Genomic DNA, 5,605 nt, shown 5'->3' with positions numbered 1-5,605 from the left:
TTTGACCACGGGTGGGCCCTGGTTGACTCCCCTGAGTCAATGACAGGTGGGGCCCAGCCCTGTTAATTAAACAGGATTAGTTTTAATTGAATTTTAATTAAAATAATCACCCTGACATGCGGGACCCACTGTCAGGTTTGACCTGGACCAGTTCCGTTGACCTGCTGACGTCACACTGACGTCAGGGTGACGCAGTAATTGATTTTCTGGATTTAATTTAAATCAGGAAATTCCAGAATATTATTTAAACTTCAAAAATTCATAACTTTTATTCTGTAACTCCAAATTGGACAAATTATATATGAAAAATGATCAGAAAAATCCAATCTATCCATCTGTACTATTTTCATGCATGATCAAACAAGTTAAATTGATGTTTTAAGCAGAACAAGGAAAAGCACTTTAAAAGGCCATATTTGAATTTGAAATTTGAATCCTTGATTCAAATTTGTTCAAACCCTTCTGGTTTTAGTTGCATTAGCCCAATACACTCATTTTGCCATGTCTCATGCATGCATCATATTGTTGCATACTGTTTGGTAATGTTTGTGAATCGGTGCTCTCTGCGGCAGGTTCTGTCCCCGAAGAGTACCGTGATTACCCTAACGAAGAACTGTATCAGTGCATCGAACCATCAGGCAAGCAACCAACCATTTGATCATGTCGATACAATCCCATGTTCTCGCTCCTGCTCTCTTTTACTGCATTAAGACAACGCGTTTCAAACTGCTGTGTGCTACGGTAGTTGAACCCATTTCCTCTGCATGACCTGTCATTGCCACAGTAACTAGATGAAACCCACTAGCATGTGTAGGAGTTGTTTGAGCCATATGTATGTGTTGTTCCTACCTTGCTATGCCTGCTATGCTTAGAGTCGTGTCAGGTCTGGTTCATCTGGGTGATGGGCTAGAGTGAAATGTTTATGGCGGTAATAAGAGTGGTGTGGTGAACACGATTTGGTAAAGGTATCGATGAGAGGCCATGTAGGAGTACATGGTGGGTTGTTTCATTGAAGCCGACCTTAAGCACTGAGATCTGTATGTGTGATTTAAGAATCAGCTACTACCATGCATTGGGCCCGAAACCAATGGACCCTCTCGGCTTCTTATTCACCCTAGTTCTCCGTCCAGGAGTTGCAAGTAGTTTCTGGTGTTTGTAGCCTACTGGAGGCCGTGGACAGCGCTGACCATAGGGGTGGGCTGTGATGCGGTAGGTACGTGGCACGGTGTACCGAATACCCGTTAGGTATCTCGGGAACCCTGTTCACATCGTTCGGGGCCGTATGGGAAACCTCGGCCGGACTCCCTGCGGATGGAACCTGGATAGGCGATAAACCTGGACTAGAGGCTTAGGTGATTAGGTAGGTCGTGGCCGACACCCACGTTGGGCTTCCGCTTGAAGGTTGCCGAGTACATGTCGTGTAAACGACGGTAAGTGGTGAGAGCGTGTATGAAGAAGTACACCCCTGCAGGGTTAACATGATCTATTCGAATAGCCGCGTCCGCGGTAAAGGACTACTTGGTTGCCTATACAGTTCATAGACAAGTAAATGGAAACTGTTAAAAGCCTCAAGATAAGTGTGAGTGCCGAGGATGGCTCTTCCGTAGGAAGACGGAGGCGGATCCTCGGTAGTATATTGAATTGGTGAGTAGTGGACTCGTGTGCGCAAAACCATTTCAAGTTGGAGTCTCGTGGGATAGTCTAGCCAAGAGTCAAAGCTGGCTTGCTGCAATAACTCCACCAACCCTTCTTGATACTAAGCATGTATGTAGGATCTGATGTAAGTCTTGCTGAGTACCTTTGTACTCATGTTGCTATAATTTACATTTTTTACAGAAGACGCTGCAACCCCTTCTGATGGGTTCTATGTAGACGTTGACATCAACGAGTAGGCTGAAAGACCCAGGTGGTGACCCTGAGCTTGTGAAGGACCTTGTAGTATAGCTAGGCTTCCCAAGCCTCTTTTATTTTACTAGTTGTCTGTACTCAGACAAGTTACTTCCGCTGCCGGTTTGTATGACTGTATGACTTGTATGTTGGGTCGTGAGACCCGTACCTTTGTGTATGTTATGTATGGCTCTCTGAGCCTTAAATAAAGTACTTGTGTCATAGAGTCATGTTGTGATGCTTCGTTGTATTTGCACATATCGAGCATATTGTGTGTATGATTGAAATGCTTGGTATGTGTGGGATCTGACTATCTAGTTGTTTATCTTTAGTAGCCTCTCTTACCGGGAAATGTCTCCTAGTGTTACCGCTGAGCCATGGTAGCTTGTTACTGCTCTGGAACACTTAGGCTGGCCGGCATGTGTCCTTCTTCGTTCCTGTGTCTGTCCCTTCGGGGAAATGTCACGCTTTGAGTACAGGAGTCCTGTTAGCCCGCTACAGCCCGGTTTACCGGAGTCCTGCTAGCCCAGTGCTACAGCCCGGACCCACTTGCTGATGATCGACACGTTCGAAGCTGGGTCATGGATGCCTGTCCCTGTAAGTATGTGCCACTTTGGGTTTACGACTAGTCATGTCAGCCCGGGCTCTTTATCATATGGATGCTAGCGACACTATCATATACGTGAGCCAAAATGCGCAAACGGTCCCGGGCAAAGGTAAGGCGACACCCGTGGGGATACCGTGCGTGAGGCCGCAAAGTGATATGAGGTGTTACCGGCTAGATCGATGTGACATCGAGTCGGGGACCTGACAGCGTTGGCATCAGAGCCGGACTGCCTGTAGGTTCTCCAAGCCAAACTGGTCGATGTTGAGTCTAGAAATTCTTTAGTTATATGTAGGGGAATTGTTTGTGGGTTGGAACGTAAGGCTCTTTTTACTCCTTTATCTTATGACATTCTGATCTGAGTCAGTCCATTCTTCCACCGGGGGTTAAGGAATTAGGACCTATTCTCTCTATCAGGATCACGTGTTACTAATCAGTAGTACCTTATAAGTTTGATGGATACAAGCCTAGTTCAGTTCTACTACCACATTATGTTGTTAGAATGGATTCAGAACCTTGTTATGATGATGATGAGTGTGTGTGTAATCGTTTGTCAAATGTCTCAAAATCCTTCTTGAGCATTTACAGCTGTTATGCTGCCGAAATTTTGCTAGAAATTCTAATGCCTTTGCATTATGATTATGCTTTCAGATGGCCACTCGCGACCTCAATCAAGTGGTTCGCCTGACTCGATGCCTAGATGTACCCGGCCATACTGCCAAGTTGGTCAGGGTAATGACTGAGGCTGGATACCGCTGGTATCCTGAGTACACGGTCGAAGAGCAATTCCGAGACTTTAATCAAAGCCAATATCTCTGCACTGTCAGGATATTTCCATCTTATCCTGGATCCACCGAGCCTCTTCACTGCTCTTATGGACTCGGGGTTACTATTGAGATGGCTGTGCAGGACGCCGCCTACTCTATGATGACCATTATGCGAGTCAGATCTGGTCTATTTCGGGACTCTGATTTCCGGTATATGCCAGGATCACTTCCGGGAGCACAAGGGTATCTCCAGGCTATCTATGCTGACCCCACTCAAGAGGATTCACGGACTCGCACCACTGCCGAGATGCTTGAGGATAAGGACCGTGAAAATCGGGCGTTGAGGTTAGAGCTCTTCAATACCCGTGCTGACCACTGGGCCACTTTGACTCGGTTCGCACCGGCGGTGCAAGCTGGATATTCAGATATGCGCGATCTCTATCCTGTGAGATCTGCTCTGCCAGACGTGATGGTTTGGCCTGATGTAGGAGGCATCACCCCACCTCGCGGTCCCCGCAGGCCACCGTTTGTTGGTCCAAGGCCTCATCCTAGCCCCTATGGTCCACAAGCTCCGCGAGATCGTCTGTTTCCGGATGATCATGTTGAGCTCCCAGGCTATGGAGGTGACTTTTACGAGGACTACTACGGATCGGTCTGAGTTAGTGGTAGTATCACTAGTTCGCACTAGCTGTGTCGTCTATCGTCCCGCGTGACTCGTGGGATATGACCTAGTTTGTACTCCTTCCGGAGGTGTAGGAAAATAATGTATAGGAGCTTGGAATGCCTCCGATGAGATGTAATCCTCTTTTCACCGTAATAGTACTTTGTTTGGTCTTGTACTAAACTCTGTATGGTGTGTATGACGATGGAATAAAAGAAGCAGTTCTGTTTTTACCATGTCATACGGATGATCATCTTGCATTTCGAGTTATTCCTTGCATTTTTATCCTATGTCGGAATTTTATCATCCTGACTAAATCATTGTCTTGTTTACCTAGGATGGTCAACACGCGCGCTAACCCTGCTTCTCAAGAGCAGGCCGAAGGCAGTGAAGCCAGGGATGTAAATCTGCCTCATCCTCCTTCACTAGCCGAGGTTATGATGGAAGCTGAGAGAAACAAGCGGGAGACCAACCGTTTGTTAGAGCGTATTGAACAGAACACGGCACACCATCAGAGGACTAACGTGGTGTCACTCAGTGATTTTATCAAATTACATCCACCCACGTTCCACCACTCCGTCGAGCCTCTCGATGCTGATGACTGGCTTTGCAGTATCTCTCACAAACTGCGTTCCGCGCTGGTAGCGGAGGCTGACAAGGTCACCTTTGCTGCATATCATCTTGAAGGCCCCGCCAGTCTATGGTGGGAGAATTATGGAGCTATGCGCCCGGCGGGCCATGTCACTACTTGGGCTGAGTTCAGTGAGGCTTTCCGTGAACATCACATTCCGGAGGGTCTCATGGACCGTAAACGTGAAGAATTTTGCAGTTTCACCCAAGGCCGACTGTCTGTGGATGCTTACAGCAGGGAGTTTGGTAATCTCGCACGATATGCAACCGAGGAAGTTTCTACTGACGCCAAGAAGCAAGCAAGGTTCCGTAAGGGCCTTAGTCCTGAGCTTCACCGCGACCTCCGTCTGCATGAGTGCACATCTTTTCAGAAACTTGTCAACAAAGCCATCAGTGCTGAAACTGGTCAGACTGACTATGACGCAACACGCAAGCATGGCCGTGATATGGGTTCCTCATCCGGTGCTGGTCCTCAGAAGCGCCGCGTGTGGGTACCCAACACCGCCCTGCCACCCAGGTTCACACCGAGGCCATCCTTTCAGGCGCCTCGCCCCGTTCAACAGTCTGCTCCAGCCAAGCCCTATGGGGGTCCAACTAACAATGCTCCTCCACGTACCAGTTCCGTGACTTGTTTCAAGTGTGGGGAATCTGGCCACTATATGCGTGAGTGTCCCCAGACCAACCCCAATCAATCTGCTAAAGCTGTTGGCCGTGGCAAGCCGACAGGAAAAATATTCCACGCCAAGCCGGTCCCCGCTTCACGTGGCCATGTCAATTGTATTTCTGCCGAAGAAGCTCAAGAGGATCCCAACGTCGTTCTCGGTACGCTTATTGTTAATTGCCACCCGGCATCTGTTCTTTTCGATACAGGAGCCTCTCATTCTTTTATATCTGAAAATTATGCTCGTTTGCATAACGTCGCATTCGGTGATATGCCAACCTCTATGGTAATTCAAACTCCGGGATCCAAATGGCAAACTTCTCGAGTAAGCCATGGAAATGAAATCCAAGTCGACAGACTTGTTTTCCTCGCGTCTTTGATAGCCCTTAAATCTT

This window comes from Triticum dicoccoides, chromosome 1B, assembly GCF_002162155.2.
Source record: "Triticum dicoccoides isolate Atlit2015 ecotype Zavitan chromosome 1B, WEW_v2.0, whole genome shotgun sequence".
Lineage (NCBI taxonomy): Eukaryota > Viridiplantae > Streptophyta > Magnoliopsida > Poales > Poaceae > Triticum > Triticum dicoccoides.
This window is presented reverse-complemented; position numbering follows the sequence as displayed.